This window comes from Trachypithecus francoisi, unplaced genomic scaffold (genome assembly GCF_009764315.1).
Source record: "Trachypithecus francoisi isolate TF-2019V2 unplaced genomic scaffold, Tfra_2.0 Contig01461, whole genome shotgun sequence".
Lineage (NCBI taxonomy): Eukaryota > Metazoa > Chordata > Mammalia > Primates > Cercopithecidae > Trachypithecus > Trachypithecus francoisi.
In genome coordinates, this window is record NW_022681433.1 from 1,722,839 (window position 1) to 1,746,148 (window position 23,310).

Sequence of the window (23,310 nt, forward strand, 5' to 3'; positions counted from 1 at the left end):
ATGAGCCAAAATAAAACCTCTTTTATTTATTAAAAAAAAGATACAATAAAATTAATTTTTATCCTTAACTTGTATGGGTACACAGTCAGTGTGTATGTGTATCAGGTACATGAGATACTTTGATACAGGCATACAATATATAATAATCACAAGGTGAATGTCATGTCCATCATCCCAAGCATTTATCATTTCTTTGCATTATGAACATTCCAATTATACTTTTAGTTACTTAAAAATGAACAGTAAATTATTGTTGACTATCGTCACCTTGTTGTGCTATCAAATACTGGATCTTCATTCTATCTAACTATGTTTTTGTACCCATTAACCATTCCCTTCCACACTTCCCACTACCCTTCCCAGCCTCTGGTAACCATCCTTCTACTCTCTCTTTATGGATTTTATTGTTTTAATTTTTAGCTTTTAGAAATGAGTGAAAACATGGGAAGTTTGTCTTTCTATGCATGGCTTATTTCACTTTAAATAATGTGGTGTAGTTCCATCCATGTTGTTGCAAATGACAGAACTTCATTCATTCTTTTTTACGGCTGAACAGTACTCTCTTGTGTGTGTACAGCATTATCTTTATCCAGTTGTCTATTGATGAACACTTAGGTTGCCTCCAAATCTTAGCTATTGTGAATAGTGCTGCAGTAAACATGGTAGTGCAGACATCTCTTCAGTATATGGATTTTCTTTCTTCTGGGCATATACCTAGCATATACCTAGGATTGGTGTGTCATGTGGTTGTTCTAGTTATTGTTTGTTTGTTTGTTTGTTTTTTGAGAGGAACTCCATACAGTTCTCTATAGTGGTTATACCAGTTTACATTTCCACCCACAGTGTACAAGGGTTCCCTTTTCTCCACTTACTTGTTGGTATTATTGCCTATCTTTTGGATAAAAGCCATTTTAACTGGGGTGAGGTGATACCTTGTTATAGTTTTGATTTGCATTTCTCTAATCATCAGTGATGTTGAATACCTTTTCGTATACCTGTGTGCCATTTGTATCTCTTCTTTTGAGAAATGTCTATTCAGATCTTTCATGCATTTTATAATCAGATTATTAGACTTTTTCCTACTGAGTTGTTTGAATTAATATATTTTATCAATTCCTTGTCAGATGGGTGATTTGCAAATATTTTTTCCCATTCTGTGAGTTGTCTCTTCACTTCATTGACAATTTCCTTTGCTGCAGAAGAAGCTTTTTAACTCTATGTGATCCTATTTGTCCCATTTTTGCTTTGGTTGCCTGTGCTTCTGGGGAATTACTTAAGAAATATTTGTCCTGACCAACGTCTTAGAGAGTTTTTCCAATGCTTTTTTTTTTTTAGTAGTTTCATAGTTTGAGGTCTTAGATTTAATTCTTAATCCATTTTGATTTGATTTTTGTATATGGCAAGAGATAGGGGCCTACTTTCATTCTCCTGCATATGGATATCCAGTTTTCCCAGCACCATTTATTGAAGAGATTGTCCTTTCCCCAGTGTATGGTCTTGACACGTTTGTCAAAAATGAGTTCACTGTAAATGTATGAATTTGTTTCTGGATTCTCTATTCAGTTCCATTGGTCTGTGTATCTGTTATGCTAGTAACATGCTGTTTTGGTTTCATAGCTCTGTAGTATAATTTGAAGTCAGGTAATGTGATTGCTTCAGTTTTGTTCTTTTTGCTCAGGATGGCTTTAGCTATTCTGGGTCTTTGTAGTTTCATACAAATTTTAGGATTATTTTTCTATTTCTGTAAAAATGTCATTGATATTTTGACAGGGATTACATTTAATCTTTAGATTGTTTGCAGTAGTATGGACATTTTAACAGCATTGATTGTTCTAATCCATAAACATGGAATATCTTTCCATTTTCTGATGTCCTCTTCAATTTCCTGCATCAGTGTTTTATAGTTTTCATTGTAGAGATCTTTCCCTTCTTTGGTTAAGATTATTCCTATATATATTATTTTATTTGTAACTGTTGTAAATTGGATTACTTTTTAAAATTTCTTTTTCAGATTGTTCACTGTTGACATACAGAAATGCTACTGATTTTTGTATGTTGATTTTGTGTCCTGGAACTTTACTGAATTTGTTGATCAGTTCTAATAGGTTTCCGTTAAAGTCTTTGGGGTTTTTTTTTCAGGTGTAAGCTCATATCATCTGCAAACAAGGATAATGTAATTTCTTCCTTTCCAATTTGAATACTGTTCATTTCTCTCTCTTATCCGATTGCTGTAGGGAGGCTTTCCACTACTGTGTTGGATAACAGAGGTGAAAGTGTGTATCCTTGCCTTGCTTCAGATCTTAGAGGAAAGGCTTTCAGTTTCCCCATTCAGTATTGATATGGGTTGGATCTGTGTCCCTGCCCAAATCTCGTGTCTAATTCTAATCCCCAGTGTTGGAGGTGGGACCTGGTGGGAGATGACTGGATCGTGGCGGTGGATTTCCCCCGTGGTGATGGCCTCATGACAGTGAGTGAGTTCTCATGAGATCTGGTTGTTTAAAAGTTTGTGGCACCTCCCTGCCTCTCTTTCTCCTGCTCTGACAATGTGAAGTGCTTGCTCCCCCGTTGCCTTCTGCCATGATTTTAAGTTTCCTGAAGCCTCCCCGTAAGGCAAGAAAATGCCAGCATCATGCATCCTGTAAATCACCATGAGCCAATTAAAATTCTTTTCTTTATAAATTACTCAGTCTCAGATATTTCTTTATAGTAGTACAAAAACGGACTAATACAAGTATGATACTAGCTGTAAGTCTGTAATATATGGCTTTTATTGTGTTGATTATTGTGTTGAGGTATGTTCCTTCTATACTCAGTGTTTTTTTAAAAAAGTTTGTTTATTTTTATTTTATTAGTTATTTTAAATATGTAGTCTCACGTTGTTGCCAGGCTGTATAGTTTTTGTCTTGAAGTCTATTTTGTCTGGTATAAGTATAGTGACTCCTGTTTTTTGTTTGTTTGTTTGTTTCATTTGACATGGAATATTTTTTTCTATCCCTTTATTTTCAGCCTGTGTATCATCATATGTGAAGTGTGCTTATTGTAGACAACAGATCATAGTGCAGTGGCTATTTACAGGTGCAATCTCCTTGCTGATCAACATGGGAGTTTTGACTGGCTCTTTTTCCAACCTGGGCCAGTTCACTCCTCCTTAGGCAACCTGGTGGTTCCCCGCTCCTGGGAGATTACCATATTGATGCTGAACTTAGTGTGAATACCGAGTCAGTATAGTGCGTTAACAACCGAGAACGCCTGGGCTCAGCTATTCTCTTGCCTCAATCTCCTGAGTAACTGGGACTACAGTGGTGCCCAGCTATCCTCATCATTTTGAGGGTTTTCATCATGAAGGGATGTTGAATTTTACAAAATTCTTTTTCAGCATCAATTGAAACAATCATTTGGTTTTTGCTTTTCATTTTATTGATATGATGTATCACACTGACTGATATGCATGTGTTTATCCATGCTTGCATCCCTGGCACAAATCCTGCTTGGTCATGATGAATGATCTTTGTAATGTGTTATTGAGTTTGGCTTGCTGCTATTTTGTTAAGGACTTTTTCATCAACATTTGTCAAGGATATTGGCCTGTAGTTTTCTTATTTTGATGTGTCTTTCTCTGGTTTTGGTATCAGGGTAATAGTGGCCTTGTAGAACCAGTTTGGAAATATTCCCTCCTCCTCTATTTTTCAGAATGGTTTCAGTAGGACTGGTATTAGTTCTTCTCTAAATTTTTGGTCAAATTCAGCAGGCAAGCGATCAGGGCCCAGACTTTGCTTTGCTGAAGACTTTTTATTATGGTGTCAATCTCGTTACTTGTTATTGGTTTGTTCACATTTTGTATTTCTTCATAGTTCAGTCTTGGGAGGTTGTGTGTGTTTAAGAATTTCTCCATTTCTTCTTGGTGTTCCAGTGTATTGGCGTATAGTTGTTCATGGTAGCGTCTAATGATCCTTTGTATTTCTGTGGTAACAGTTCTAATGTCTCTTTTTTCATCTCTGATTTTATTTATTTGAATCTTCCTTTTTTCTTAGTTGGGGTAAAGGTTTGTCAATTTTATTTTTGCAAAAAACTAACTTTTCATTTCATTCATCTCTTGCTTTTTTTTTTTTTTTTTTGAGATGGAGTCTCACTCTGTCGCCAGACTGGAGTGCAGTGCATGATCTCCGCTCACTGCAATCTCCGCTCCTGGGTTCAAGCAATTCTGCCTCTGCCTCCCGAGTAGCTGGGATTACAGGCACATGCCACCACACTCAGCTAATTTTTGTAATTTTTTTTTTTTTTTTTTTTTCCTGAGACAGAGTCTTGCTATGTTGCCCAGGCTGGAGTGCAGTGGTGCGATCTTGGCTCACTGTAACCTCTGCCTCCCGGGTTCAAACTATTCTTCTGCCTTAGCCTCCCGAGTAGCTGGGACTACAGGCACACACCACCATGCCTGGCTAATTTTTTCATTTTTAGTAGAGATGGAGTTTCACCATATTGGCCAGGATGATCTCGATCTCCTGACCTTGTGATCCACTGGCCTCGGCCTCCCAAAGTGCTGGGATTATATGCGTAAGCCACCATCCCCAGCCTATCTTTTGCATGTTTTAATTTAAATTTCATTTGTTTCTGCTCTGATATTTATTATCTCTTTTCTTGTACTAATTTTGGGTTTGGTTTGCTCCTGCATTTCTAGTTCTCCAAAATACATTGTTAGGTTGTTTGAAGTTTTTCTACTTTTTTGATGTAGGCTCTTATGCTATAGACTTTTCTTTTATACTGCTTTCGCTATATCCTATAGGTTTTGGTGTGTTTCCATTTTCATTTGATTCAAGAATTTTTTTAGTTTTCTTCTTAATTTTTTCATTGACTTACTGGTCATTCAAGAGCCTATTGCTTAATTTGCATGTATTTGTGTAGTTTCCAAAATTCCTCTAGTTATTGATTTCTAGTTTTATTCCATTGTGGTCAGGGAAGATACTTGACATCATTTCTTTCTTTCTTTCTCTTTTTTTTTTTTTTTTGAATTTTTAAGACATTTTTTGTGGCCTAATATATGGTTTCTCCTTGAGAATGATCCATGTGCTGAGAAGAATGTGTATTCTGCAGCCATTGGATCACATGTTCTGTAAATATCTGTGAGGTCCGTTTTGTCTGTAGTGCAGATTAAGTCCAACATTTCTTTTTTCCTTTTTTCTTTTCCTTTCTTCTTCTTTTTTTTTTTTTTTTTGAGACGGAGTCTCGCTCTGTCGCCCAGGCTGGAGTGCAGTGGCCGGATCTCAGCTCGCTGCAAGCTCCGCCTCCCGGGTTTACGCCATTCTCCCGCCTCAGCCTCCCGAGTAGCTGGGACTACAGGCGCCCGCCACCTCGCCCGGCTAGTTTTTTGTATTTTTTTTAGTAGAGACGGGGTTTCACCATGTTAGCCAGGATGGTCTCGATCTCCTGACCTCGTGATCCGCCCGTCTCGGCCTCCCAAAGTGCTGGGATTACAGGCTTGAGCCACCGCGCCCGGCCTCTTTTTTTTTTTGAGATGAAGTTTCACTCTTTGACCAGGCTGGAATGCAATGGCACAATCTTGGCTCACCATAACCTCCGCCTTCCAGGTTCAAATGATTCTCCTGCCTCTGCCTCCTGAGTAGCTGGGATTACAGGCATGCGCCACCATGCCTGGCTCATTTTTGTATTTTTAGTAGAGATGGGGTTTCTCCATGTTGGTCAGACTGGTCTCGAACTCGCAACCTTAGGTGATCCGCCCATCTCGGCCTCCCAAAGTGCTGGGTTTATAGGTGTGAGCCACCGCGCCCAGCCAAGTCCAGCATTTCTTTATTGATTTTCTGTCTGAGTGATCTGTCCAATGTTGAAGTCTCCAGCTATTATTGTATTGGGGTCTATGTCTCTCTTTTGCTCTAAAAATATTTGCTTTATGTATTTGGGTGCTCTAGTTTTGGGTGCATATATATTTAAAATCATTATATGCTGTTGCTGAATTGACCCCTTTATCAATGTATAGCAGCAATCTTTGTCTCTTCTTACAGTTTTTCTCTTGAAATCTATTTTGTGTGATATAAGTATAGTGACTCCTGGTTTTTCTTTTGTTTGTTTCATTTGGCATGGAATATTTTTTTCTGTCCCTTTCTTTTCAGTCTGTGTATCTTCCTATGTGAAGTGTGTTTCTTATAGACAACAGATCATTGAGTCTCATTCTTTAAAATCCATTTTGCTACTCTGTCTTTTGATTGGAAAGTTTAGTCCATTACATTCCATGTTACTGTTGAGTAAGGAATAACTCTTGCCATTTTGTTGTTTGTTTTTGGGTTGTTTTATGGTCTTTCTTCTTGCCTTACTTTCTGTCTTCCTTTAGTGAAGGTGATTTTCTCAGGTGGTGTGTTTTAATTTCTTGCTTTTCATTTGCTGTGTATTTGAATTTTTTGGTTTGAGGTTACCATGAGACTTGCATATAATGCCTTATAACTCATTATTTTAAACTGATGACAACTTAATACTGATTACATAAGCAAACAAAGAGAAAACTAATAAAAACTCTACACTCTTTGTCCACCCACTTTTTCACTTTTTGTTTTTACTGTTTATATCTTATTGTATTATCTATGTCTTGAAAAGTTGTTGTAGTTATTATTTTTGTTCAGTCATCTTTTAGTCTTTATACGCGTTATAAGTAGTTTACATACCACAAAAAAAATTATAATTTTCTGTCTTTTTCTGTGTACTTATTATTACAATGAATTTTGAGGCTTCAGATATTTCTTATTGCTCATTAATTTTTTTTTATTTTTTAAATTAATCTTTAAATTCCTTTTTTTTCCTTTGTAGGACAAGTGTGACATTTATTAAATTCCTCCACTTTTGTTTGTCTGGAAAAGTCTGTATTTCTCCTTCATGTTTCAAGGATATTTTTCCTGGTTATTCTATTTTAGGATAAAAGCTTTTTCCTTTAGCACTTTAAATGTATCATGCTACTCTCTACTGGCCTGTGAAGTTTCCACTCAGAAGTCAGCTGCCAGACCTAGTGAAGCTCCATTATATGTTATTGTTTCTTTTCTCTTTCTGTTTTTAGGTGCCTCAGATGTCTTGGGGTTGTCTTTTTTTAGTTAAATTTGCCTGGTGTTCTGGAACTTTGTTGTACTGGAATATTGATATCTTTCTCTAGGTTTGGGAAGTTCTCTGTTATTATGCCTTCGAATAAATCTTCTACCCTGATCTCTCTCTACCTCCTCTTTAAGGCCATTTACTGTTAGATTTGCCCTTTTTAGGCCATTTTCTAGATCTTGTAGGCATGTTTTATTCTTTTTGATTCTTTCATTCTTTTGTCTCCTCTGACTCTGTGTTTTCAAATAGCCTGTCTTCAAGCTTACTAGTTCTTTCTTTTGCTTGACCAGTTTTGCTGTTGACAGACTCTGATGTATTCTTCAGTATTTCAACTGAATTTTTCAGCTCCAGAATTTTGACTTGATTTTTAAAAATTATTTCAATTTCTTTGTTGCATTTATCTGATAGAATTCTGAATTCCTTCTCTGTGTTATCTTGAATTTCATTGAGCTTCTTCAAAACAGCTGTTTTCAATTCTCTTTCTTTAAGGTCACTGATATGGTTTGGCTGTGTCCCCACCCAAATCTCATCTTGAATTATAGCTTCCCTAATTCCCACATATTATGGGAGAGACCTGGTGAGAGATAATTAATTATGGGGGTGGATCTTTCCCATGCAATTCTTTTAATAGTGAATAAGTCTTACAGAACTAGTGGTTTTATAAAGGGGAGTTTCCCTGCACAAGTTCTCTTCTTTTGCCTGACACCATGTGAGATGTGCTTTCACCTTCTGCCATGATTGTGAGGCCTCCCCAGCCACATGGAACTGTGAGTCCATTAAACCTCTTTCTTTTGTAAATTGCCAGGTCTCAGGTATGTCTTTATCAGCAGTGTGAAAACGGACTAATACAGTCATATATCTCTGTCTCTCTGAGATTGGTCACTGATGCCTTATTTGATTGTTTGGTAAGGTCATGTTTTCCTGGATGGTCTTGATGCCTGTGAATGTTCGTTGGTGTCTGGGCATTGAAGAGTTAAGTATTTATTGTAGTCTTCCTTGCCTGGACTGGGTTGTACATGTCCTTCTTGGGAAACCTTTCCAAGTATTCAAAGAGAATTGAGTGTGTGATCTAATTCTGGTCACTGCAACCATACCTGCGTTAGGGAACACTCCATGCCCTGTAATGCTGTGGTTCTTACAGCCTCATATAGATACCACATTGGTGGTCTTGGGTAAGATCCAGGAGAATTCCTTGGACTCCTTGAGAGAGACTCTTGCTCTCTTCACTTACTTTCCCTCAAACAAATGGAATCTCTCTCACCATGCTCATTTGTCTGGAGTTGGGAGAGGGATGACCACCACCACTGGGACTGTGTTGGGTCAGACCTGAGACCAGCACAGTGCTGGGTCTCGCCCAAGGCTTGTGGTGACTATTGTCTGGCTACCACTTATGTTTATTCAAGGCCCAAATGTTCTTTAGTCAGGTTGTGATTCATCCTGCTAGGTCTAGGAATCTCCCTTCAGGGCAGTGGGTTCCCTTCTGGCCCAGGGTGGGTGTCAAAATGTCATCCAGGAGCTAAGCCCCAAAATTGAGGACTTTAGCAATCTGCTTAGTGCTTTATTTTACTTTGGCTGAGCTGGTACCCAAATTATAAGACGAAGTCCTCTTTACTCTCCCCTCTCCTTTCCTCCAGTGGAAGGAATCTCTGCCAAAGCTATAAGCTGTGCTGCCTGGAGTTGAGGAAGGGACTATGCAAGCACTGCCTTGGCTGTCCGTGCTGGTGTCTGACTGGGTCACATGCACCCCAACTGTACTGATTCTGAGCATAGCACCAGGACTTGCCCAGGAATTGTATTCCTGTGGCCTAGACAGCCTTTCAAGTTTATTTAGAACACCAGAGCACTTTAGCCTGTGGTGATGGGGCTAGTTAGAATTCAGGTTCTGACCACTGGGATGAATGATTCTTCCCCTCTAGCTAGGGCTGGTCAAAATGCTCCCTCCATGGGCATCGGCTGAATGCCGCACTGTTGCTCTCCACAGTGACAGGGTAGCACTGAATTCCAATGCAAAATACCACAATCAGTGTGCTCTTTCTCCCCCAAGGACACAGATTCTTTCTCCAAGCTATGTAGCACCACTAGGGGATGGGGAAGAGGTGGTACAGGCAATTCAAGACTGTCTTTCCTACCCTCTTCAGTACCTCCTTCCTTCATATGATGTTAAAACCAGGTACTGTGATTGCTCACCTGGTTTTTGGGTCTTAGGAAGGTGCTTTCTTATGTAGATAGTTGTTAATTTGGTGTTCCTGTGAAAGGGATGACAATTGCTGGAGGGTTCTATTCAGCCATCTTGGTCTACCTTCATTCCATTAATATATTATCTTATTTAGACATTCAATAATTTTCAGAGGTATTTTATAAATGAGAAAATTGTGTAAGTCACTCAAGTCATGTAATTATAAATAGTGGGTTTGGGATCTGAATGCTGGTTCATACGTCTTCTGAGCTGGGCTCTTTAGCATTATTACACTTACTGCCTCTAAAATTTGCATTGGAACTTTTCGTTTTTGACAGTTCTGCTCAGTATCTAAATTCAACAAAACTAACATTTTTTCAGTCTGTACTAATTGTTTTCATACTAGTTGGTTAGTGATTATAAAACATTGGCTTATAGCATTTTCTTACAGAATTAAATTTACATGAAGCTATTTTAAAAGGATAGTAAGAAAAGATTAAGAACAATTTCCAGTAAGCCCAAAGATTTAGTCTCTTTTCATATGATCTAGTAATTATTTTTATGGTGACTATGCTTTTTGTCCATTCATTTCTTGATAAAAGGAATTAAAGGAGAATCTATTTTCAGTTTAGCAAAATATTTATTGCCCTCTGGAATCCCTTAGTTTAGTGGACAGTTTTTCTTATAGTTAAATTAAGATCCTTGTGTTGCAACTTGAATTTGTTCTTCTTGTGTGTATCCAGCTAAAATGAAATTCGTCTTCACTGTCTTCAGAGTTATTATTTGAAGAATGAATAAGTATAGGAAATAACAATATTGACTCTCTTATTAAATATAAAAATTTTGGACTTTCAAAGCTTTCTGCAGACTATTAAATATGCCCTGGTAGTTGAATCAACTTTTAATTTCCTTTATTTAAAACAAAACGAATAAAAATAAATTGAAAAAGTAAATCAATAAGAGTTGAACTAAGAAATTAAAAATATCAAAGTCTGGAGAAATGTAAAACATATGAGAATATTGAAAGCTAGCAGTGTTTATTAGCAATTCAGTTACAATTTATTACTAATTCAGTCTACAAACATGAGAACATTTTTAATAAAGGTCAGAAAAATTAAGGTACGCATTTCTGTCACATATTTTATTATTGCCCTAAGATAGATTTTCAAAACAGTATTGACAAGAAATAATTGTTGTGTGATTTTTTATATTTCCTCTGCTGTTTGGAGTGGGAAATTTAATGGGTTTCTTGTAAAATAATATTTTTTTTTTTTTTGAGACAGAGTCTTGCTCTGCCGCCCAGCCTGGAGTGCAGTAGTGCAATCTCGACTCACTACAAGCTCTGCCTCCCGGGTTCACGCCATTCTCCTGCCTCAACCTCCCAAGTAGCTGAGACTACAACCACCTGCCACCACACCCAGCTAATTTTTTTTTTTTTTTTTTTTTTGCATTTTTAGTAGAGATGGTGTTTCATCACATTAGCCAAGATGGTCTTGATCTCCTGACCTCATGATCCTCCTTGGCCTCCCAAAGTGCTGGGATTACAGGCGTGAGCCACCATTCCCAGCCACAGATATTTTTTAAATGTGTGAAAGGCCATAGAAAATCTAGTGATATACATGAACAAAATAGAATAAGCTAGATGTCCTTCCCATACATTACTCAACCTGGAAATTCTGAATAAAATATAATAAGTAATTGTTAATTCTTATCCATACTCAAAAGAAAGAGAATATCAGAGGTATCAGAAATGAAATAGGACTAAGGTTACAGTTCTGCTCCTCGGAATCTATTCAAGGGAAACAAAAACATGTCCACACAAAAACTTCTACGTGGATGTTCTTAGCAATATTATTCATAAGAGTGAAAAAGTGGAAACAACTCAAATGACTATCAGCTACTCAACAGATAAATAAAATGTGTTTTATCCATACAGTGAAGTGTTATTTAGCAACAAAAAGAAATGAAGTACTGATACATGTTACAACGTGGATGAACCTGAAAATATGTTAAGTGAAAGAAGCCAGATACATAGGACCACATATTGTTTGGCTCTGTTTACATGAAATGTCCAAAATAGGGCAAATCCATGGAGATGGAAAGCAGATTGGTAGTAGCCTGAAGCCAGATAGACTTGGGGGTAGAAATGGAGGGTGACTGCTAGTGGGTACAGGGGATCTTTTTTAGGTGAGAAAAATGTTCTAAAATTGTTTGCAGTAATGGTTGCACAACTCCATGAATATACTAGAAACCATTGAATTGTATACTTTAAATAGGTGAATTATGTGATATTTGAATTATATCTCAATAGAGCTAATACTAAAAAAGAAGAAGAAATGAAGTTAAAAAGCAATTCCAGAATAAGGAGAATGATCATGATATCATGGCTACCAAAGAGGCTTTCGAATAGGAATAGGGCTTAGTGGTCTACTGCTGGATTTTAATATCTGTTTGGGGACAATGGATGTGGCTGCAGGCATATGTGAGGTGGAGAGGTTATAATTAAGATTCCTGCATGAATAATAGAGTCTGAAAGTGCTGCTTGTTCCCATAGACTAAAAAGTGTTTGCCCACAAGCCTAGAGAAATGATGAGAAAGCTTACCCTCTATCTCCCTGGAATTTGGGATGGGAAATAAACTGTCATCATGAGGAATCAAATGTCCCACATTGCTCAGGTGCAGGTGTGAGGGCCCATGTTGATGCTGTCTGTAAAGGTAGTAACCAAAAAGTACTAAGTTAACATAAAAAACTTATCCAGGATCATTTAATTACTTGGAGGCTTAGTAGAAAACACCAACCCTGAAAACCAATCTGTGGCAAACACTTTTACAAGGTCAGGAGACTAAATATCTCATCTGAATATTTGGTCATTGTACAAAGTAATAAACCATATTTAGGAAAAAAAAAAACATACGAGAGATTTGGCAGATACAACATTTTGAAGAAATAGAACTTCAATATCTCAAAATAATAGAACAATTTGAGACTATCAAATAACTATGTTTAAGATTATTAAAACTTAGGAGGAATTAAAAACTGGATGACTAGGATAGAGGAGAAAAGGAACTGATAGATCTGAAAGAAAAATCAAACAAATAGAACTTTTTGAATTGATGAATATAGTCAATGAAAGAAAACAAACAAATGGACAAACCATCAAACACAATTCAATAAGCACTTAATTAGTAAATTAGACTATTGAAGAGAGAATAAAGTGGAGGGGAAATAGCCTGGGATGCAGCATAGCAAAGTGAAGAGATAGAAAACCTGAAAGAGTTGTTAATAGACATGTAGAGTAAAATCAGAAAGTCCAACATATGTCTAATAGGAATTTCAGAAGAGAAAATAAAGAGACTGAGAGAGAATAATTGTTCAAAGAGGCAATGGTTAGGAGTGTTCCAGAACAGAAAGCAGAAAGACATGTGTCTACATATTGAAGAAGTATATCAGTTCCCAAGTAGGACAAATAAAAGTAAATCAGCACCTACATACATTGTGATGATACTGCACAGCATTAAAGACAAAGAGAAAAACTTATAATGGAAAAAGATACAAGAGAAAAAATATCAAGCTGACAACTTTACATCAGCAGTAGTAGATTCCAGGATTTGATAGTATCCTGAAATGGTTGTATTGGGGGAACCAGCCCCCAATATTTCAATGTAGGTTCTTTTTTGTTTTCCCTAAGTGTCAGCCAGTCTGAGAAATAAAGAGAAAGAGTACAAAGAGAGAAATTTTACAGCTGGGCCTCCAGAGGTGACATCACATATTGATAGGACCGTGATGATGACCCCAAGCCACAAAACCAGCAAGTTTTTATTAGGGATTTTAAAAGGGGAGGGGGTGTACAAACGGAGTAGGTCACAAAGATCACATGCTTCAAAAGGCGATAAGATCACAAGGCAAGGCAAAATTAGAATTACTGATGAGGGTCTATGCCCCACTGTGCACGCATTGTCTTGATAAACATCTTAACAGGAAACAGGGTTTTCTACTTAACAGGAAACAGGTTTTCCTGTTAAGAGCAGAGAACCAGCCTGACTAGAATTTACCAGCCTGGAATTTCCCAATCCTAGTAAGCCTGAGGGTACTGCAGGAGACCAGGGCGTACTTCAGTCCTTATCTCAACTGCATAAGACAGACACTCCCAGAGGGGCCATTCATAGACCTCCCCCCAGGAATGCATTCCTTCCCCAGGGTTATTCCTTGCTGGGAAAATAATTCAGCAATATTTCTCCTACTTGCACATCCATTTATAGGCTTTCTGCAAGAAGAAAAATATGGCTGTATTCTACCCCGACCCCACAGGCAGTCAGACCTTATAGTTATCTTCCCTTGTTCCCTGAAAATCGCCATTATTCTGTTCTTTTTCAGAGTGCACTAATTTCATATGGTTCAAACACACATGTTTTATAATCAGATTTCATATTGTTCAAACACACATGTTCTACAATCAATTTGTACAATAGTGGTCCTGAGGTGACGTACGTTCTCAGCTTACGAAAATAACAAGATTAAGAGATTAAAGACAGGCATAAGAAATTATTATTATTATTATTACTTTAAAGAAATTGTAAGAGTATTATTTGGGAAGTGATAAATGTCCATGAAGTCTTCACAATTTATGTTCAGAGATTGCAGTAAAGACAGTTGTAAGAAATTATAAAAGTATTAATTTTGGGAACTGAAAAATGTCCATGAATTTGTGTTCTTCTGCCTTGGCTCCAACCAGTCCCTCCGTTCGGGGTCCCTGACTTCCTACAACAGTGCTGAGAGAAAATAACTATCAATGCCAGAAGTCTTTGCCTAGCAGAATACATTTCAGCTAAAGACTGAGCTTACTACATTTAGCAGTTTTTTCAGCACTACTGAAAACTACTAAAGGATATATTTCAGCAAGCAGGATACTGAATACAGAGAAAAAGACTGGCCTGCAGGAAACTATGGTGAGGAAGTAGGCAAATATATTGTTAAATTTAAATGTATTTTGAAAAATAAAGTAATAAAAATGAATACCAATATAGGGAAATATTTAACAACAGGGTGAAACTAAAAACTTATAGAAACTGGAAAAAGAGATTAATGCATTCTTAGATTCTTCTGTTGGTTAAGAAGATAATAGAAATATTGAATAATTTTAGACTTCATTAGTTCAAATATGTGTGTGTAAATTTTGGTTAACCACAAATGAAAAAGGAAATAAATCCAGTGGTGGCAGAAATAAGCAAATAGGAATGTTATACCTGTCAACACAACATAGGTAGAAATGAAAGAAAAAGAGTAAACATGAAATAATGTTAGAAGTGAGCACAAATATTACACAAGATTAAACTTTCCAGATAAAAGTTAGAGATTCTGATTAAGATTTTAAAAGACAAAGACCAATTATATGGTGCTACAAGAGTCATAGTTAAAAGATAATAAGAAAGATCAGAGGTGAAGATGTAAGAACAGGCAAATACTAATTAAAAGGGAAGAAATATATTATTATTAATATACTTCAAGGCCAAAAGCATGATTGGGGATGAAGAAGGTGAACAAAAAATTCATTTAGTAGATTTAATATTCCTTAGCCATTTATACCTAAGAAGGAGCACTGTATGAGAGAAACAATCAGAATTGAAGACAGGATAAATTGACAAATCAGCAGTTAAAATGGGAGTTTTCACTTCTTTCAGAAACTGACAGATCATGTATTCTAAGAGTTAGTAAAGCTATTTACCAAAACAATTAGCAAACTTGATGTAATGGACTTTGTACCCAGTGGACAATGAATATACATGCTTTTCAAGCACACGTGAGACATTTGTACCATGTATCAAAAACTAACCATAAACTAGAAAAACTAACCATAACCATAAAAAATCAGTTTTGACTGGGCGTGGTGGCTTACACCTGTAATCCCAGCACTTTGGGAGATCTAGGTGGGTGGATCATGAGGTCAGGAGTTCAAGACCAGCCTGGCCAAGATGGTGAAACCCTGTGTCTACTAAAAATACAAAAAAAAGAAAAAAAAAAAAATTTGACTGGATGTGGTGGCATGTGCCTGTAATCCCAGCTACTTGGGAGGCTGATGCAGGAGAATCACTTGAACCTGGGAGGCAGAGATTGCAGTGAGCCAAGATCACGCCACTGTACTCCAGCCTGGGTGACAGAGCAAGACTGTCTCAATAAATAAATAAATAAATAAATAAATAAATAAAATTGGTTTTTCAGTAAATAGCAAAAAATATTTGTCATGGACCAAAAAACAACAGAATTCATAACAATAACAAAAAACACACTTAAAAGCCCATTTAATTGGAAAATTAAAATCAGACATCAAAAGAAGAAATTAGAATGAAAATTATGAAATATGTACAACTCTATGACCAAAACTGAATTTCAATACTTGAATGATACACGTAAGGTAACTTTGTTTTTTAAGTTTTAAACTCACATACTTGAAAATAATAGAGAAAGAAAATGTGTGAGCCAGGCATTCAACTTAAGTTAGTAAAAAGTTACGGACTAAACCCAAAGAAAGCAGATGGAATGGAATAATGAAGTTAAGGGCATAAATTAATGAACTAAAAAACAAAATAATCCTAGAAAAGATTAGTCCAACCAAAAGTTGGTTCTTTGAAAATATTAATAGATAAAGCCTTGGTAAATTTAATTAATGTAAAAGAGAGGAAGAACAAATAAGTAATTTAGTAATTTTGGAAAGGAGAAAGCATAACTGAAGATGAAGTCAATATTTATAAAAACCATACTAAAAAAAAAATTTTTCTGGAATCATGTGTATTACCTAAATTGGTCAAGAATGTATAGAAAATTCAAATCGACCCATAACCATTAAAGAAATAAAGTTGGTAGTTAAAAAATTTCCTTTAAAAAAGACTATTCCTGAGTGGTTTTATTGTCAAATTTTACCAAATTTTCAAGGAATTTAGAATCCCTGCCTTAAATAAACTTCCAGAAAATAGAGAAATGGTGAAAGCATAGAAATTCACTTTGAGTCTAGTATAACCTAGACTCCGAAAGCAGATAAGAATAACTTATGAAAGGAAAATTATAAATCATTGAATAGTAAATGCTCATGGAATGGATGCAAAAATTCTAAGTAAAATATTAACAAATCATGAGCAATTATGAGTAATTTCAAATTATGAACAATTTCATAGTAATCATACCTTTTACTATCAAGGTAACATTATTAAGATCCTAGAATGAATCATTTTTAGATGCATTTTATTTAGTTTTTTCTTTATTTTTCTTTCCATCAACTTTTAAGTTCTGGGGTACATGTGCAGCAGGTGCAGGTTTGTTACATAGGAGTGCCATTTGCTGCACAAATCAACCCAGTGCCTAGGTATTAAGCCCAGGATCTGTTAGCTCTTCTTCCTGATGCTCTCCCTCCCCTCATCCCCCTCAACAGGCTCCAGTGTGTGTTACTCCCCATTATGTGTCCATGTGTTCCCATCATTCAGCTCCCACTTATAAGTGAGAACATGTGGTGTTTGGATTTCTGTTCCTGTGTTATTTTGCAGAGGATAACGGCTTCCAGTTCCATCCATGTCCCTGCAAAGGACATTATCTCGTTCCTTTATAGCTACATAGTATTCTATGGTGTATATGTACCACATTTTCTTTGTCTAGTTTATCACTGATGGGCATTTGGGTTGATTCCATGTCTTTGCTATTGTGAATAGTGCTGTAACGAACATAAGCATGCCTGTATCTTTATAACAGAATGATTTATATTCCTTTGGGCATATAGCCAATAATGGGATTGCTGGGTAAAATAGTATTTCTGCCTCTAGATCTTTGAGGAATCGTCACATTGTCTTCCACAATGGTTAAACTAATTTACACTCCACCCAACAGGGTAAAAGCATTCCTGTTTCTCCACAGCCTAGCCAGCATGTGTTGTTTATTGACTTCTTGCTAATTGCTATTTTTCTGGCATGAGATGGTACCTCATTGTGGTTTTGATTTGCATTTCTCTAATGATCAGTGATGTTGAGCTTTTTTTTAATGTTCGTTGGCTGCATAGATGTCTTATTTTGAAAAGTGTCTGTTCATGTTCTTTGCTCATTTTTTAATGGGGTGGTTTTTTTCTTGTATATTTGTTTAAGTTGCTTGTGGATTCTGGATATTAGACTTTTGTCAGATGGATAGATTGCAAAAATTTTTTCCCATTCTGGATGTTATTTGTTCATTCTGATGATAGTTTCTTTTGCTGTGCAGAAGCTCTTTAGTTTAATTAGATCTGTTAATTTTTTTATTTTGATGCAATTGCTTTTGGGTTTCCTCATGAAGTCTTTGCCTGTACGTGTGTCCTGAGTGGTACTGCCTAGATTTTCTTCCAGGGTTTCTATGGTTTTGGGTTTTACATTTAAGTTCTTAATCCATCTTGAGTTAATTTTTGTATAAGGTATAAGGATGGGATCTACAGCCAATATCATACTGAATGGGCAAAATCTGGAAGCATTCCCCGTGAAAACCGGTACAAGACAAGGATGCCCTCTTTCACCACTTTTATTCAACATAGTATTGGAAATTCTGGCCAGGGCAATCAGGCAAGAGAAAGAAATAAAGCACATCCAAATAGGAAGAGAGAAAGTCAAATTAGCTTTGTTTACAGATGACATGATCCTATTTCTAGAAAATCCCATTGTCTCAGCCCAAAAGTTTCTTAAGCTGATAAGCAACTTCAGCAAAGTCTCAGGATACAAAATCAATGTGTAAAAATCACTAGCATTTCTATACACCAACAACAGGCATGCAGCGAGCCAAGTCATGAATGAACTCTCATTCACAATTGCTACAAAGAGAACAAAACACCCAGGAATACAGCTAACAAGGGAACTGAGGGACCTCTATAAGGACATCTACAAACCACTGCTCATGGAAATTAGAGGGGAAACAAGCAAATAGAAAAACATTCCATGCTCATAAATAGGAAGAATCAATATCATGAAAATGGCCGTACTTCCCAAAGTAATTTATAGATTCAATGCCATTCCTATTAAACTACCATTGACTTTCTTCACAGAATTAGGAAAAACTATCCAAAAGAGAGCCTGTATAGCCAAGACAATCTTAAGGAAAAAACAACAACAACAACAATAACCAAAAAAACCACAAAGCTGGAGACAACACACTACCTGACTTCAAACTATATGACAAGATGACAGTAACCAAAACATCATGGTGCTAGTACAAGAACAGACACGTAGACCAATGGAACAGAATAGATAACTCAGAAATTCTAAGACCACACATCTACAGCCACCTGATCTTTGACAAACCTGACAAAAACAATCAATGGGGAAAGGATTCCCCATTTAATAAATGGTACTGGGAGAACTGGCTAGCCACATACAGCAAATATTCTTTTCAATTTATTTTTTATTTTAATTTTAATTTTTATTTTTTGTTGAGACAGAGTCTCGCTCTATCTCCAGGCTGGAGTGCAATGGCATGATTGGCTCACTGCTACCTCCACCTCCCGGGTTCAAGCGAGTCTCCTGCCTCAGCCTCCTGAGTAGCTGGGACTATAGGCGTGCACCACCATGCCCAGCTAATTTTTGTATTTTCAGTAGAGATAGGGTTTCACCATGATGGCCAGGGTGGTCTCGATCTCTTGACCTTGTGATCCGTCCACCGCGACCTCCCAAAGTGCTGGGATTACAGGTGTGAGCCACTGTGTCTGACCTAAATTGGTATTTTTAATTGACAATTTTACTATAGGCAAAAGGATTTCAACCTGTGAATCTTAGGTAGGACACAATCAATCAGAAAAAGGTAATGTTATTTCTGATATTTCCTCTTTTCACTTCAGTCTATTAAAATTATCTTTCTTATTTATCTCAGATATAGGTGTATTATATTTAAAGATTCATGAGCAATTTGGAATTACCTCAAGAATGTCAAGGTTTGATATTCTATTTTTTAATTCACCATCTTATTAGTTGAGGAAAAAATATTCTAATAAATGGAGAAAAAGTATTTGATACAACTCAATAGACAGCCAAGGCAAAAACAAATATAACTTAGTAAATCAGGAATATTCTTAGTAAACTATGAGCAGAAAGGAAATTCTTGAGTCTGATAAAGAATATCTACCACAAATTTACAGTAAATATTCTTAAGGCAAAATGCTTGTCACATTTTCTTTAGAGTTAGGAACAAAACAAGAACAGTCTTTCAGCACTTTTAGCAAGTACATTTGCCCTAGGTTATATGATTAGCTACATTAAAAATACAAGAGAAAATACAAATAAATTATTTAGAACAAATAGAGTTTAGTGAGGTTACTTTATACTCCCAAATCAATGACATTCCTATACTCCAGTAACAATCAATGAGGAAATACAATTTTTTAAAAATTCCATTCAAAATAATAGTAGAAAGCTTTGCACACCTAAGAATAATCTAATAAATGACATGTAATGCTTTAATGGAGAAAAATATACATCTTTATTCAAAGTTATAAAAGAAGACAAATACATGGAAGATTTAGAATTGTAAAACTGTTTCGCCCCAAGTTGATATGTAGATATAATTAGTCAAAATCCCACAAGATTATAGTGAATTTGACAAGCTGATCTCAAAATTGTCATGGAAGTGTAATAGGCTACTAATAGTCAAGAAATTTTGAATAAGATTAATGAGGGTATACTTAACCTATCAGATATCAGTATTAATTCTAATCTGTGTTCATTATAATAGTATGGTGTTGGTACAGGGAAGAACAAATAGACTATTAGAATAGATACAGAGCACAGAAACAAACCCACAGGTTTGTGAGAACACAGTATATAAGATGTAGCATTGCAAATCAGTTTTGGAATGGATGGGCTTGTCAATACATGGTTATAAATAAAGATTTTCCACTTTATCCCACACAAAAAGGTAAAATCCATGACACTATAAAGTACTTTATAAGTTATGAGCCACAAACTAGGAAAGATGTTTTGCGTGACTTTTGATTAAGAAAGGAGTGGCATTCAGGGACTACAAATTAATAAGGAAAAAGACTTAACTCCAAATGAGCAAAGGATGAATAGATATTTATGCAAAGGTTAAATAATTCAAATGACCAATAAACATTTGAAAAGATGCTCAGCCTCAATAATCAGTGAAATGAAATTTAAAATAATAATCAGCTATCGTTTTATACTTTAAATTTTTTACTTATAGTAACATTTTTTGTGAATGGAGAGAAATGTAATTTCGTCACTGCTATTGGGATGGAAGTTTCATCACTTTTTTTTGCCTAAATATATTATTACTCTATAATTTGACAATTCCACTTACGATATCTGCTTTAAAGATAGACTTACATGTGTATATAAGGAAGTATATACAAGAATGTTCACTGTATCATTGTAGTAATGAAGCACTGGAAACAACCCATCTGTCCATCAGTAGGAGATGAATATATAAATGGATATATTTGTATGGTAAAATAATGTACAACAGTTAAAATGAAGTAAATTGCATATATTTACAGTTACATACCATAACACCTTAATATTGAGTAGAAAAAAGTTTCAAAAGAAGATTCAGTGTATGATGTGATTTGTGTTTGTAAAAAATGTTAAATGTGATAAACAGTACAACATATTTTTTAGTCATACATACTTACATAGCAAAATATAAAAATATGGACAACAAATACACACCAGTTTCAAGGTTAGAGTTCTGTCTAGAGATGGAGAGAGAGGAACAGAATGCTTAATAGTCTTTGTAATTTTCTATAATATTCTCTTTAATTTTCTGAAATGCTGAAATATTTCATAGTTTAAAAAACTGAAAAACAAAAATTGGTTACTTTTCATTCTCATGCATATTCACTGTATCGAATAGTTGACTAATTTTTCCAGTGTTATTAGCTGACCACAAAAAACTCTATTATGTAACCACTCCATGACCCTTTCAACTAGAAATGAATAGAAAACAGCTATTTTGTTTATGCACCATCTGTTGAGTTTAGCAAGGCTGCAGACTCAAAAGCCTTCTTACTAACTTTCTCTTTAGAATAGCACAGTGGCAGGAAGGAACCCAAAATTATTGATTCATAAAATATTTTATTGTTTTTTTTTTAAAAAAAAACTCATTTTATATTGAATCAGTGAAAAGGAATTGAATTTTGTGGAAAATTTTGAAACGAAGATTGATATAACTTATTTTCACAAAGTACTTTATGAAGCAGACAAAAATCAAAAGAAATTATCTAACCTAAATTTATTAAACATTGAATAAATAAATAAGCAAAGTGAATAACATCTGTATAAAATTTTCACTGTTTAAGCTGTTAGTAATTAATTTAAAAAATCACAAGTCTAATCGAACTAATCATACACTGTTAAATTTAGAATCATAAATGTTGATGTGAATTTTTTGTTGTCTGGAAGAATGGTTTTGCTTGCAGGAAAGACTATTTGGGGATTTATTTTTGGTTTTAGAAACTGGCATTCAGTTTTATAGTGCTATAATTTTAAAAATTGAGACCTTCTTTAGGCTTTTCTGTTCATTCAATTAACTCTATAAGTCTAGCAGATATTAACAATCACTTTGAAAAACCTTTGAAAAATGTCCAGTTCCATTTATAAAACTCAGCTAAATAAAATATCTTCAAACATTTGAAATGGTTAATAAATTTTATATATTCTGTTTCCTTTTAAATACTTTGGATGTCTCAATTAACAAAACCTTCCTGAGTAATTAATGCACAAATATAACCAACTAAATTTATAAATAGGCTGTACCATAAATTATCTTAAATATTTCAATACTATTTGGAAATTTAAGATTTAAAATCACAGGTACAAATTATTCAATTATATTCTGAATAGAAGTCAAAGCCTGCCTAGTATCCACAGAGCCCCTCAGTCTTTTTCTTTCACTCTTATAAGTAATACCCCTCCTTCCTAGCGCTGGTGATTTGAGTATACCCCGATCCTTAACAGACTTCTATGCTACCATCCTGAGAAGTCCTATCTTATTCCTTAATCTAAAGATCCTATCCCACTCCTGTGACAAAGACAGTTATACGAGTTAGCTTAGCGTAACTACTATACTTCTCTTTCTGACTTTCCCAGAGTGTAGCTGAATCTTTCTTCAGTTTTTCTTATAACCAAGACCTAATGAGACTAGAGCCTTTCCAATTATTTGTTGATAAAATGAATAAATATGATAAATGTAATAATTATTTTTAAAAGACACCAGGCTATTCATAAGAGTGATAAATACACTTGGAAAATTTGCAACAGGATATGCGCTTGCTTTGGTTTTGGGAAGCTAGGATAGTAAAGATTAATATTTCATTCATTCATTTATTTGCTTATTTTACCAAGGCCAAGGGAGGAGAGGATAAAAATAAGTAGAAAATATCAGTGAGCAATGGGAAAGGAAACAGTTAACAAATCCCTTAAAATCTCGGAAAAAAATTAGGATTGGCCTCACACCACCTGATATGTTCCATTCTCCTCATTTGTTGGATGGGCCAATATCTTAGAATGTTCTAGATGTAAATATATTTCAACTTCTTTGGTACCTTGATTGATAATGCTGTCTGGGTGCTAGATTGAGAATAATGGTGAAGTGTGTTCAATCTCAGCAGGAAAGAATGCCCTATTAGCAAGCAATGCCTGCCAATACTGATGAAGGGAAGGCACCCTTGTAATATTTGCTATCCTCTGCAGGCTTTGGAGTGTAATATAGAAATGTTTCCACACAGGGCCAACATTAAGATGTGTTGATAGGCAGACTATATACACGTTGGGGATGCCTGGGAGTAGCAAACAAGTCTAAGCCTGAAAATAGTCAATGCCAGTCAGGGTGTTCTGATAGGAAGTAAAGGGGATGCAGCTCAGGGCCTAATGTTACCAAGCCAGCCTCTAGTTTGTGGGATAATGGTAAGAGAATGTTAAGCAGGGTGCCAAGACAAGGGCTCAGGAAACAGGACAAAAGCCCAGCTATTGGACTGGGAGATAAGGTGAGGGCTTGGTTTTTGAACGAGGCAATGATCTAAGAACTATGATGAAAGTTCAGA

At 35.7% G+C, this 23,310-nt stretch overlaps 1 protein-coding gene across 4 annotated transcripts in view; it reads left to right on the plus strand.

The window, feature by feature from the left end:
- Positions 1–23,310, plus strand: part of VWA8 (von Willebrand factor A domain containing 8) — a 408,431-nt gene that overhangs the window by 144,870 nt on the left and 240,251 nt on the right. The window lies entirely within an intron of this gene.